Source organism: Mobula hypostoma, chromosome 10 (genome assembly GCF_963921235.1).
Source record: "Mobula hypostoma chromosome 10, sMobHyp1.1, whole genome shotgun sequence".
In the NCBI taxonomy this organism is placed as follows: Eukaryota; Metazoa; Chordata; class Chondrichthyes; order Myliobatiformes; family Myliobatidae; genus Mobula; species Mobula hypostoma.
The window spans coordinates 93,385,746-93,399,560 of NC_086106.1; the positions used below are offsets into that span (position 1 = coordinate 93,385,746).

General features: G+C 43.0%; 1 long non-coding RNA gene across 1 annotated transcript in view; it reads right to left on the reverse strand.

Moving 5' to 3' along the window:
- The window catches only part of LOC134353374 (uncharacterized), a 380,430-nt gene that overhangs the window by 63,042 nt on the left and 303,573 nt on the right, over nt 1–13,815 (reverse strand). The window contains exon 4 of the long non-coding RNA XR_010019602.1: nt 2,956–3,075. This is a non-coding gene — a long non-coding RNA (uncharacterized LOC134353374). The remainder of the gene's footprint in view (nt 1–2,955; nt 3,076–13,815) is intronic.

Here is a 13,815-nt window from a genome sequence, read left to right on the forward strand (position 1 = left end):
CTGGACAAAGTGTTCTTACAGTAGATAGTGAACAACAGTATATAAACCAGGTAATTTATCCAATGTTAAGAGTAAGTAGAGATTAAATAACCTGTTGCAATATTAATATGCCAATGGTTCTGTGCATGCGAGTCATTATTTGTAGTAGTTGGGAATCATTATCACCAAATTGCTCTTGAGATTTCAAGTGGAACCAATTCAATAGATTCCTAAAATGGGTAGGGATTGTAATTTGTGAATAACCTGCCCTCGATGTGTGAAATGCATTAAGCATTGACTAAACATGAGATTTTGCCGATGTTAGAATCTAGAGAAACAACACAAAATGCTGGGGGACCTCAACAAGTCACACACATCTATGGTGGGGATGTCAGTGGGAGAATGGGGTGAGGGAAAGTGTGCAGGAAATGGAGGAGATGCAGGTGAGAGCAGATGAAGAGTCTTTATTGACTCTTTATTCCCCTCTATAAATGTTGCCTGACTTGCTGAGCTCCTCCTGCATTTTGTGTGTATTGTTTAAGCTTTTGCCGCCTGTTTTCTCATGATTTCATGTTTCAACTATGCTTTTTGCTAGAAAGGTCGTGAAAAAGAATTTCACTGGAGATCAACTACAGGTGACAATCCCCGAGGATCAGTGCCACAAGAATAAAGTACCCTTCAGTGCATGCCTACCAAATGCTTTCAAAACATTCCCTCACAGTCTATCCCCTGTCAGAGCTTTAGTCTATTTTCCCAGTCTCTCCATGCAATCTGTCCTGAAGAGGTCACCTACACAGACATACATCCGATGAATGTTCATTTTGTAACCGGGTGACCGTCAAATCTCATTCATTATCGTTAAAAGTGTACTTTGGCATCCATCCGGGTAATGCTAAAACAGTTGTCTGTGCCTTTAAGTGGAGACGGTGATGTCATTATGCACACGCAGGATAGTGGAGAGACCATTTTTGTTTTCAGCAGAAGAAGCTGGTGGGGCTTTGGGATTAAGTTCCTTCAAGAGATATTGGGCATGGTGAGGAAAGGTGAGTATTCATTGACAATATCTATGTGAATTCGTTTATGCTTGTTGGCGAATCGAGAATATCGGTAATTTGACATGTTTTACATGTGGATGCTTTAGATTTTCATGAGTGAAGGCATGGGCGCTGGATAGCATGGCTTGTGCAAAGTTCCTTACCAGCCAAGTAGGTCAGTCTTCCCGTAATTTAACTACCAGGCAATATCTTGTAAAAGTTGCGCCAAAGTGTATGTTTTGTCTAACTTTATTGTATCATGACTGATTGTGAATGTAACAGCGTAACGTGAATGTTTAGTCTCTGTTTGGAAGTTAAGCACATGTGTACTAAAAGGGAGTAGACGGCTTAGATGAGATGTATTCGCTTACATTTTCACTGCTATGTATAAGGTACAGGGTTGGTGGGATTCTAATGTTGTTTGTATTGTGTTTCTTCAGAATTGCCACTACCGTATTAGTTTTGTGCGGTTTGCTTTATGTATTTTTATACTGCATACGCAATTCGTCAATACACAAGGGTATGGATCAAAAGTTAAACTGAGATTGTAAGGCAGGAACTGGTTGTAAATCTGTTCGTCTTGTCTTGAGACCCTCTTCCGGCACTAAAACATCTAAAACACATAAAGGAATTAAAACCCAAAAAAGTACTTGTTGTTTTGAGTGTGTACTTTTCCCCAGACTACAAAAAATTTACTACAATCAAGACATGCAGCGCTGCCATCTCTAGTCATGAAAGATTGTAGGTAGCTAATGACAGGATGAGGTAACTTCAAGAATATCCCTATCCTCCGCAAAGGCAGGGCTCAGGACGCGAGTGCTGAAGGCAATGCTGCAACATTCACCTCTGAGCTCAGAAGTGTGAAACAGCTGATCCGGCTCAGCTTCCTCCTGAAATCCCTACCATCACAGAAACCAATTTTCAGTCAATTCAATTCATGTTTCTTTGGCCTGGGTGGAGTCAACCTTCTTGATAGATGGTGGAGTTGGGCTCATTCCTGTGTCTAAGCAGTCTACCCTCAACCATTGCAAGATGATGGAAGGTGACATTGACACTGCTATCAACACTCATTGTATGGTACCTTATTTTGATTTTACCTGGCCCACTCGACTCCGGATCTCATCCTAGCCTCGGTGCAAATAGCTGGACTCCAGAGGCGAAGTGAGAGGGACCAGAAACTCAGCTGGATCAGTTAAGAATCATGGTTACAAGAGCACATCAGATTCCGGGTATCCCGAAGAATTTTCACCAACTAAAAGATGTAAGACAGGTGTAAAATGGAATGCTTTCCACCTGTGTAGATGAGTGCAGTGTAAATGATCCTCAAGAGGAGGATATCATCAATGACAAAGAGACTCACTTGATTGGTACCCTATCTAGTGTTCTAAACATTCATTCCCTCCACCACGGGCATATAATAGCTGCAGTGTGTTGTTATCTCCTAACAGGAACTTGGAAAACCCTGACCTCTAAAACTAAGAAGGACCAAAGCATCAGGCATATGGCGCATCACTACTGACATATTCTTCTCTAAATCATTTAACTTCCAGGCTTGGAAGTACATTGCTGGGCATTCAGCATTGCTAGCTCCATATCCTATCGCTCATCACCAAACAGCGCTTGGAAGTTCTTTCATCAGAATGATTATAGTGGTTCAAGAAGGCTCATCAACAACTTTTATGAGGATAGATAATAAATGCCTGTTGTAATATTGTCGGCCAGATCCTACAAATGAAAAATGTTAAAAAAGGTAATTGACAGACATTCATATTTGTTGTTTCTTTGTTGTATGCCTCTACTCTCATCTTTTTTTTTCCTTCCCAGAATAATGATAGACTTTACAATATGACCTTCCACCCCACACCTTCCACGATTAATGGTCCATCCTCTGTCATTTCAGATACCTCTGATATCAATCAGTACAAAACACGTCTTTGCCTACCTTCTTCTTTCAAATGAATTGCTCTTTCTGGAGCCCTCTGGTTCGTACTTCCTTCCCTTCTCCTGTTCACAATCCATCTCACAGTGCAACCCTAGCAGAGCTGCTTTGTCTCTCCATCTGCTGTTGTATGGCATGAAAGAATGAAAAGAGGTCAGTTATCTGTGGCAGTGAGATTCAGGGACCTCAGCAATCCTGCTGTTCCCCCCACACCCCCACCCCCCCCCCGCCTCCCCATTCTCTCCTACCCACACTCTTACCACTAGCCTATATTCTATAGTATAAAGCAAATGCTTAAAATGTATAAGTGCCTCTAATTCCAACAAAATGCATTAAGGATCATGGTTGAGGTCACCTTGAGAGCCAGTGGGAATATAAGCTTCTGCTACTCTGAGGTTACAGTTGCAGTTGTATCAGGTGTTTGATTTCAGTGAGCAGGTCTTCCTAATGTACAAACATCTGTATCTGACCCTGTACGCAATCAATTTCATTGGGATCAGGAGGTAGTAAACATTTTAAGACAAATCTTGTCTCCTATTTGCAGCTCTCCTCTTCTCTAGCAGCTTGTTTTGCTTTGCTGATTCCCCTAGTTCAGCTGCACTGCAAAAGGAAAGCTACTAATGAACCTCTGGGATCAAATGATTTATGGCAAAGCCTTGATGTCAGCAAAAAGACCTTCAACACTTGCCATTACATTCCCTGAAGACTTCTGCAACTTGAAACAACTATGGAAAGTGCTAAACACTTGTAGAAGAAATCAGCCAATAACCAGCAATTAACTTGAAAGTAACTTGGATTTTTTTCAAATTTCACAATTCTTATGAAGTTAAGTGAGGGCACTAACTGGAGCATTGAATTCTGTAATGGCTCCATAATAACACTGTATGCAGTTTGACACTTTAATCTCCTTATTTTGTAAACCTTGGGTGATACATCCTATCAGAGTGCACACAGAAATCTAATGTTACTTTGGGGGCAAAGGGCATTCCTAACATTTATAAAAAAAGAAAAAAAAATGTGCCAGTAATTGGCAGCGTACACTGGACCCAACAGAAGAATAAGCATGAGAAGAAAATTATTCAGATGTTTCCAAAGTCACATCATGGACTACCTTGGCTTTCTCAGATTGCAGATGTTACATGACAAAATATTCATTTGCGCCAATCTTCACGTTAGCTCTTTATTTCTTTCTCCACTGATGCTGACTGACATACTGAGTGTTGCTGATAATTAATTTTTGTTTTTGTTTCAGATTTCTATCATATTAAGTATTCGTTTCAATTAATGATTAAAGCTTTGAACCTTGCTTGTCAAGAAGTAGCCGTGTACAGAATCTGTGAGCAAATGAAGATGACATACACTCAATGACCACTTTATTTGTTACTTCCTGTACCTAATAAAGTAGCCACTGTGTGTATGCTTATGGTATTCTGCTGCTGTAGCCTATCTACTTCAAGATTCGACATGTTGTGCATTCAGAGTTGCTCGACTGCACAGCACTGTTGTTAATGTTCGAAGTAAAATTTATTATCAGAGTACTTACATGTCACCACATACAACCCTAAGATTCTTTTGTTGTATGTGGTAACATGTATGTATGGCAGGTTAGGCATGGTTATTTGAGTTACGTTACTGTCACCTTTCTGTCAGTTTGAACTAGTCTGGCCATTCTCCTCTGACCTCTCTCATTAACAAGGCACTTTCAACCACAGAACTGCTGCTCACTAGACGTATTTTCTTTTCACCATGCTCTGTGAACTCTAGAGACTGTTGTGCATGAAAATCCCAGGACTACAGCAGTTTCTGAGATACTCAAGTAACCCAATCTGACACCAACAATCATTCCACAGTTAAAATCATTTAGATCACGTTTCTCCCCTACTCTGATGTTTGGTCTGAACAACAAGTGAACCGCTTGATTACCATTAGAACAGAATATATAGAAGCAGAATTAGGCCATTTGGCCCACCGAGTTTGCTCTGCTGTTTCATCATGGCTGATTGATTTTTCCCTCACAGCCCCAATCTCCTGCTTTAATGCATTGAGTTGCTGTCATATGATTGACTGGTTAGATGTTTGATTTAACAAGCAAATGTACAGGTACACCTAATAAAGTAGCCACTGAATGTACTTTAATATTATATCCTAACTTAAGGACACACAAGAGGCTCACAAACTATTAGACTGGAATCCATGGTGTTGTCTGTCAGCTTCTAAAACTACTGTTTATTCATGGAGGTTTCAATCATCTCATAATACTGTCATTGTCAGTCATATTTTGACAGAGGGGTTAATCTAATGGCACGTGCCAATAATTGGACTTGCACTTGCTCATTTAATCTTAACAGCATTTTGAACTAAATGGCTGGAATTGAGAACTAAAAACAGAAAAAAAACAGAGCACAGGAAACTAGGCAATGGGGATCTGAATGACCTGACTCAGTAGTTTAACTAGTCTGATTCAATCACAGAGAAATAAATGACACGAGGGCTGAGAATGAAGTGTGTTCTAGAATAGGTGAATTTATTTCTAATTTAGGTACAGAAAGAGGGACAGAGAAGGAAAGATTGCATTAAGTAAAGGAGAGATAAAAAGAGACGGAAAGAAGAAATAAACGCTTTACAAGGAATGAACTCTTCTCGGGTTTCCAGCTGGGTACAAATGTTGATTATGTCTAACATTTCGATGCCATCTTCATCAGAGATGAAGCCTGGGCATGTCTAGTCTGGTGGTGTTTATGCCCTTGTAGTCTGTCCCTCCTGATTGGCTAGTCCTCATCCAATCAGGTTTTGGCTCTCCCACCTTGCTTACAAGTTATAAAAGTTATTTATAAAAGTTACTAAAACCTGATGGGCGGCACAATAGCATAACAATTTGCGGAAATTTTTTACAGCACCAACTGATCAGGGTTTAATTCCGGCCACTATCTGCAAGTAGTTTGTAGATTCTCCCCGTGACCATATGAGTTTCCTCGGAGTGCTCCAGTTTCCACCACATTCCAAAGATGAACGGGCCAGAGTGATAAGTTGTGGGCATGCTGTGTTGGTGCCAGAGGCGTGGCAACACTTGTGGGCTGCCCTCAGCAAACTCTTCAGACTCTGTTGGCCGTTGATGCAAAACAACACATTTCACTCTATGTTTCAATGTATATGTGACAATAAAGCTAAAGCTAATTTTAAAGTACTATTTTTCATTAAGAGCTGAACAGGTTAGGTTCTCTCCTTATATTTGTTAATTTTAGATGTTCATGAATTTCACTGGGCATTAATTAATAATTTGAACATGGTTAAAATGTTCCAATGCTAAAGCAGGCTAAATTTTATAAAATGTATAAGTAAATGAAGCCCCTTTTTACTGGGCATCTCTAGAGATGGGGCTCATTAACACTTTGCTAACAACCACTGGACTCAGCGGTGAGAAAACCATCTTGTACATCTAGGGTCGATATGACTTGGGAGGATAGGATGCCTCGCCCACCCAAATCCCAATCTGTAAGAATACTGTGTAATTACTGCTCCCATGCAATCGGCTGTTGGCAAGAAATAACAGACCATACACTGCAGACAATTATAAGTATATTTATGCATGTGAAGTTAACCGAACCTTTATTAAAGAAGAAAGAGAAAATAAAGAAAAAAAAACACAAAAGGGCCCATCATAATTAAAACAGTCAAGTGTGCACAGGTTGGAGCTCAAATCTTCCGAAAGCTGATGTGTCCAGCACCAACTTCTATTCACCAATCATCGGTAGGATTTCTTCTCTTGGACTCCATCGAATCGCGCCTTCCCATTGGATCGAATCCTATGGCCGATTCGCTCAAGTTTCTTTTCTCTCGATCTCCCACCAAAAAAGATCTTGACCCACCCCAATGTTCATCACAAAACCTCCTCAACCAGCATTTTCTAGAACCTTCTTTCAATTCCACCATCCTGATTGGATGACACTACATTCCTAAGCATGGACATCACAATCCCTTATCCCTGACTGTAACCCAAACACTACCAACAGAACACACTGTTTCTACAGAAAACCATTAAATGAAGTCACCTATAACATTAGCAGGAAAATCTGAAACAAGGGGTTACACTCTCCCCCACCAAAAATAGTCATGTCCTCATCACTTTGAAAATTACCAACCTATCATTAGTAACACAATTTTTATAGGGAATTTTGTGATGTCATAACCTCCAATCTATTTGTAAATGGTGGTGACGTATCTCAGTAGGGGGATAGGCGCAACACTCCCAAGTCCATCATAGGCCAGCCTATCTGGTGGTGTCCTGACTCTTTGAGACCTCCTTATCCCATCTTCCACTTCTTCAGTCTCAGACATTTTTTGGGATCTTTCCCATCTACATAGCGAGGCCTTCCCTTGTCTATTACTCATGCCTTCTGGCAACTCAGGTACCCCCTGCCAGTTGCCTCAGCTCACCTTCTTCCCCAGTTACTTTGGATCCCAATTTCCCTTCACTGTCCAGCTGCAGGTCTGCCTGTCCGCTGCTGGTTCCACCCCCACCCCCACACACCCTCATAGTGTGGGGAGGTTCTAGAATCTCTTCCTCAATTATTGGGGAGTTTGCATAAGATAACATTTACCACACCCCCCTTTTCCTCATCCTCTGAGTCTGCACAGCATTCAATGGTTAGGTCCCCTTCAGTTCTCTCCACTGATTGTCTCTCCTTTCTCCCAGTTTGGCGCAGAGTCCTCCTACTAGGTGTAGGGACCAGGTCAGGCTCTGAGCCAACATGTACTTCTTGTCCTAAAGGCAAAAAGTGGTTCCGATGCAGAATTTTGACGGGCTCATTCCTGTCCTCTGGCTTCAACCAGAAAACTGGCACATTTAGCATCTGACTCTCCACTTCGTAAGGTGTAGCCACCCAGTGGCCAGCCAACATATGCTTCCCTGATAGCCCTAAATTCCTTATTAGAACTCTGTTTCCAGACATCAGTTGGGAGAACCTAATTTTTTGATCATAGTCCCTCTTGGTTCCTTTATTCTGCTGGGCAGTAGAGACTTCGGCTAATTTATTTTTAATTGCTTCCTCGTGTCAGACACATACTTGAGAAAGGTCTTCTGTGGCAAGTGTTTTCTGCCAGTCCCAAAACAGAGGTCTCACTTTGTGCCCAGACTTCAAATAATATGGCGAGTATCCAGTACCTTCATTCTGTGTACAGTTGTAGCTGTGAACCAGATGCCCAATATGCTGATTCCATTTGTTCTTCTTACTGCTATCCAGGTTCTGAGCATGTCTAGCAATGTCCAGTTGGACTTCTCAGGCTGGGTGATAAGGTGTGGACCTCGACTTCTCAACTCCAAGCATGCCCAGTATCTCATGTAGGAGCCTACTCTCAAAATCCTTTCCCTGGTCGCTGTGTGTCCATCTTGGAAGGCCATAATACTTTTAACATAACACTTTGACCATGGTGGATGCCCTCCAATCCTTTGTAAGCAAGGCATGAGCACATCTGGTGCAGTGATCAATAATAACCAAGACATTTGCACCAGCACCTCAAGCAGGTTCATGACCCCAGACACATTGGAAAGTAGCTGGTGCTCCGGATTTGCCCTGGGGCATTCTGTCAAACTGAAAGAATCCAAATAGACATATGAATGCTGTCTTCTCTTTGCCAGCTTCACTCACGGGTATCTGATAATACTCTCTCCTTAGGTCCAGCACACTGAACAATTTGGCTCCACTTAGGCTGGAGGAACAGCAAACTGGTCAGGGACTCTACATCAGTTCAGTGTCAACACATATTGATCGTCCAAGATATCCTGAAGTGGGAGGGTGAGGAGCCAGAGGTCATGGTACATATAGGTACCAATGACATAGGTAGGAAAAGGGATGAGGTCCTGAAAGGAGAATATAGGGAGCTAGGAAGGGAGTTGAGAAAAAGGACCGCAAAGTTAGTAATCTCGGGATTACTGCCTGTGCCACGCGACAGTGAGAGTAGGAATGCGATGAGGTGGAGGATAAATGCGTGGCTGAGGGATTGGAGCAGGGGGCAGGGATTCAAGTTTTTGGATCATTGGGACCTCTTTTGGCGCAGGCGTGACCTGTACAAAAAGGACGGGTTACACTTGAATCCTAGGGGGACCAATATCCTGGCGGGGAGATTAGCGGGGGCTACTGAGGTGACTTTAGACTAGAATGGTTGCGGGGTGGGAATCAAATTAAAGAGGCTAGCCGTGAGGAGGTTAGTTCACAACAGAGGGATGGGAACCAGTGCAGAGAGACAGAGGGGTGTAAAGTGAGCATAGAAGCAAAAAGTACAAAGGAGAAAAGTAAAAGTGGCAGGCCGACAAATCCAGGGCAAACATTAAAAAGGGCCACTTTTCAACATAATTGTACAAGGGCTAAGAGAGTTGTAAAAGAGCGCCTGAAGGCTTTATGTGTCAATGCAAGGAGCATTCGTAATAAGGTGGATGAATTGAAAGTGCAGATTGTTATTAATGATTATGATATAGTTGGGATCACAGAGACATGGCTCCAGGGTGACCAGGGATGGGAGCTCAACATTCAGGGATATTCAATATTCAGGAGGGATAGACATGAAGGAAGGGGAGGTGGGGTGGCATTGCGGGTTAAAGAAGAGATTAACGCAATAGAAAGGAAGGACATAAGCCGGGAAGATGTGGAATCGATATGGGTAGAGCTGCGTAACACTAAGGGGCAGAAGACGCTGGTGGGAGTTGTGTACAGGCCACCTAACAGTAGTAGTGAGGTCGGAGATGGTATTAAACAGGAAATTAGAAATGTGTGCAATAAAAGAACAGCAGTTATAATGGGTGACTTCAATCTACATGTAGATTGGGTGAACCAAATTGGTAAAGGTGCTGAGGAAGAGGATTTCTTGGAATGTATGCGGGATGGTTTTTTGAACCAACATGTCGAGGAACCAACTAGAGAGCAGGCTATTCTGGACTGGGTTTTGAGCAATGAGGAAGGGTTAATTAGCGACCTTGTCGTGAGAGGCCCCTTGGGTAAGAGTGACCATAATATGGTGGAATTCTTCATTAATATGGAGAGTGAGATAGTTAATTCAGAAACAAAGGTTCTGAACTTAAAGAAGGGGAACTTTGAAGGTATGAGACGTGAATTAGCTAAGATAGACTGGCAAATGACACTTAAAGGATTGACGGTGGATATGCAATGGCAAGCATTTATAGGTTGCATGGATGAACTACAACAATTGTTCATCCCAGTTTGGCAAAAGAATAAATCAAGGAAGGTAGTGCACCCGTGGCTGACAAGAGAAATTAGGGATAGTATTAATTCCAAAGAAGTAGCATACAAATTAGCCAGAGAAAGTGGCTCACCTGAGGACTGGGAGGAATTCAGAGTTCAGCAGAGGAGGACAAAGGGCTTAATTAGGAAGGGGAAAAAGGATTATGAGAGAAAACTGGCAGAGAACATAAAAACGGACTGTAAAAACTTTTATAGATATGTAAAAAGGAAAAGACTGGTAAAGACAAATGTAGGTCCCCTGCAGACAGAAACAGGTGAATTGATTATGGGGAGCAAGGACATGGCAGACCAATTGAATAATTACTTTGGTTCTGTCTTCACTAAGGAGGACATAAGTAATCTTCCAGAAATAGTAAGGGACAGAGGGTCCAGTGAGATGGAGGAACTGAGTGAAATACATGTTAGTAGGGAAGTGGTGTTTGGTAAATTGAAGGGATTGAAGGCAGATAAATCCCCAGGGCCAGATGGTCTGCATCCTAGAGTGCTTAAGGAAGTAGCCCAAGAAATAGTGGATGCATTAGTGATAATTTTTCAAAACTCGTTAGATTCTGGACTAGTTCCTGAGGATTGGAGGGTGGCTAATGTAACCCCAATTTTTAAAAAAGGAGGGAGAGAGAAAGCGGGGAATTATAGACCGGTTAGCCTAACGTCGGTGGTGGGGAAACTGCTGGAGTCAGTTATCAAGGATGTGATAACAGCACATTTGGAAAGCGGAGAAATGATCGGACAAAGTCAGCATGGATTTGTGAAAGGAAAATCATGTCTAACGAATCTCATAGAATTTTTTGAGGATGTAACTAGTAGAGTGGATAGGGGAGAACCAGTGGATGTGGTATATTTGGATTTTCAAAAGGCTTTTGACAAGGTCCCACACAGGAGATTAGTGTGCAAACTTAAAGCACACGGTATTGGGGGTAAGGTATTGGTGTGGGTGGAGAATTGGTTAGCAGACAGGAAGCAAAGAGTGGGAATAAACGGGACCTTTTCAGAATGGCAGGCGGTGACTAGTGGGGTACCGCAAGGCTCAGTGCTGGGACCCCAGTTGTTTACAATATATATTAATGACTTGGATGAGGGAATTAAATGCAGCATCTCCAAGTTTGCGGATGACACGAAGCTTGGCGGCAGTGTTAGCAGTGAGGAGGATGCTAAGAGGATGCAGGGTGACTTGGATAGGTTGGGTGAGTGGGCAAACTCATGGCAGATGCAATTTAATGTGGATAAATGTGAAGTTATCCACTTTGGTGGCAAAAATAGGAAAACAGATTATTATCTGAATGGTGGCCGATTAGGAAAAGGGGAGGTGCAACGAGACCTGGGTGTCATTATACACCAGTCATTGAAAGTGGGCATGCAGGTACAGCAGGCGGTGAAAAAGGCGAATGGTATGCTGGCATTTATAGCGAGAGGATTCGAGTACAGGAGCAAGGAGGTACTACTGCAGTTGTACAAGGCCTTGGTGAGACCACACCTGGAGTATTGTGTGCAGTTTTGGTCCCCTAATCTGAGGAAAGACATCTTTGCCATAGAGGGAGTACAAAGAAGGTTCACCAGATTGATTCCTGGGATGGCAGGTCTTTCATATGAAGAAAGACTGGATGAACTGGGCTTGTACTCGTTGGAATTTAGAAGATTGAGGGGGGATCTGATTGAAACGTATAAGATCCTAAAGGGATTGGACAGGCTAGATGCAGGAAGATTGTTCCTGATGTTGGGGAAGTCCAGAATGAGGGGTCACAGTTTGAGGATAGAGGGGAAGCCTTTTAGGACCGAGATTAGGAAAAACTTCTTCACACAGAGAGTGGTGAATCTGTGGAATTCTCTGCCACAGCAAACTGTTGAGGCCAGTTCATTGGCTATGTTTAAGAGGGAGTTAGATATGGCCCTTGTGGCTACAGGGGTCAGGGGGTGTGGAGGGAAGGCTGGGGCGGGGTTCTGAGTTGGATGATCAGCCATGATCATAATAAATGGCGGTGCAGGCTCGAAGGGCCGAATGGCCTACTCCTGCACCTATTTTCTATGTTTCTATGTTTCCCCTCCACCACTATGGGTGATGCATAGGGACTCCGTGACTCAGTGATAATGAAAGCTTCCTTCAGTTTCCACAGATGCTGCCAAACATCCTCCACTTCAGCAGGTGCCAGTTGCCAAGACCTTTCTCAGAATGGGGTGTCCTCTGTCACTCAGTTGGTGTGGCAAGTACTCTTGGATCAACCCACAACATCTTCGAACTTTAACATCTGCTCCGTCAGTCTCCTTTACCGGGGAGTCAACCAAAATTGAATGACTTGGCTGTCAACTTTCCTGATCCAGTAGATTGTCTCCCTCCTGATTTTGTAACAGCAAAACTAGACATTACAATCACTGGAAAAAGATGTGCCATCGGCAACCCCTGCCTTTGTGTCAACTCTCTCTCCGAGGTGTTCTGGACAGTCACTGTCGTCCTGTCTGTTTCTGCAGTTCAGGACTCACCAGTACCCCAACAGGTAAGTGTGACTCCTCCCCGTGATCTTCGAGAGCACCCACTAAAAGGGCCTCAGTGTTAGGAATTCTGGGAGATTTTGGGTTTCCCATCACTCTAACTACTTCCCCAGGCCACAACACGATGGATTTGGATTGGGTGAACCACACAGTCCCTCATTTGTGCTCATCATCCGGCCTAGCTTGGGCTTACATTTTCTCAAAAACAGCTCTAAACACTGGGTGAATGGACAAAGTTTTCAGTAAGCTCTCTCTAATTCACTCCTTGCAGGCCCCCTCTAGCCTCCTCACGATAGGAGTATTCGTTTCCACAAGAATTGAAACTTTACCCTTCTCAACCAGTTCCAGACAGACCAACACTAACGTAACAAGGGCCTCAGATACGCCAACATCTGCCTCTGAAAACTCCAGCTTCAATGACAAGTAACCATCATATCAGTGGACATCAGTACTAAGGCTCCAAACATCAAGGGCACTGAGTGGCGTCAATGGTAAATGCGTCAAATTCCAGCTGTAGAAGGATCTGTACAGCAGAGTAATCTGAGAGACTGTGTCAAGTAAATACCCTCAATCCATAGGAATGCACTAGAGATTAGCCTCAGTAAGCATTCAGGAACAGGTTTCACACTGTGGAGTTTTTCTTGATACATTGATTGGGACATAATCCCCCAGAGATGCCAGATCATTCCCTTACTGGGTTTCCCTGAGGCTCCCCGACTTCCCCTTCTGCTTAAGTAACCATTGGTTCACTTTTCGAATGTTTTCCTGTCCTTTACACTTGCGCTTAAAATGTTCCTCCTCACAGCAGTTGTAACAGACAATACCAGTCACTCCCTTTTCAAGGAACCTCGATCAGTAGCAGCCGTCTGCTTAGTACGTCCCACCAGTGGGTCCAGTTCCCTTTCCGCTCACAGATCTTTCATGAAAGGCTCTGAAAACCTGTGCCAACCAACTAGAGGGAGTATTCAAGGACATTTTCAACCTCTCACTGCTATGGATGGAAGTTCCCACTTGCTTCAAAAAGGCAACAATTATACCGGTGCCTATGAAGAATAATATGAACTGCCTTTATGACTATCGCCCGGTAGCACTCACATCTACAGTGATGAAATGCTTTGAGAGGTTAGTC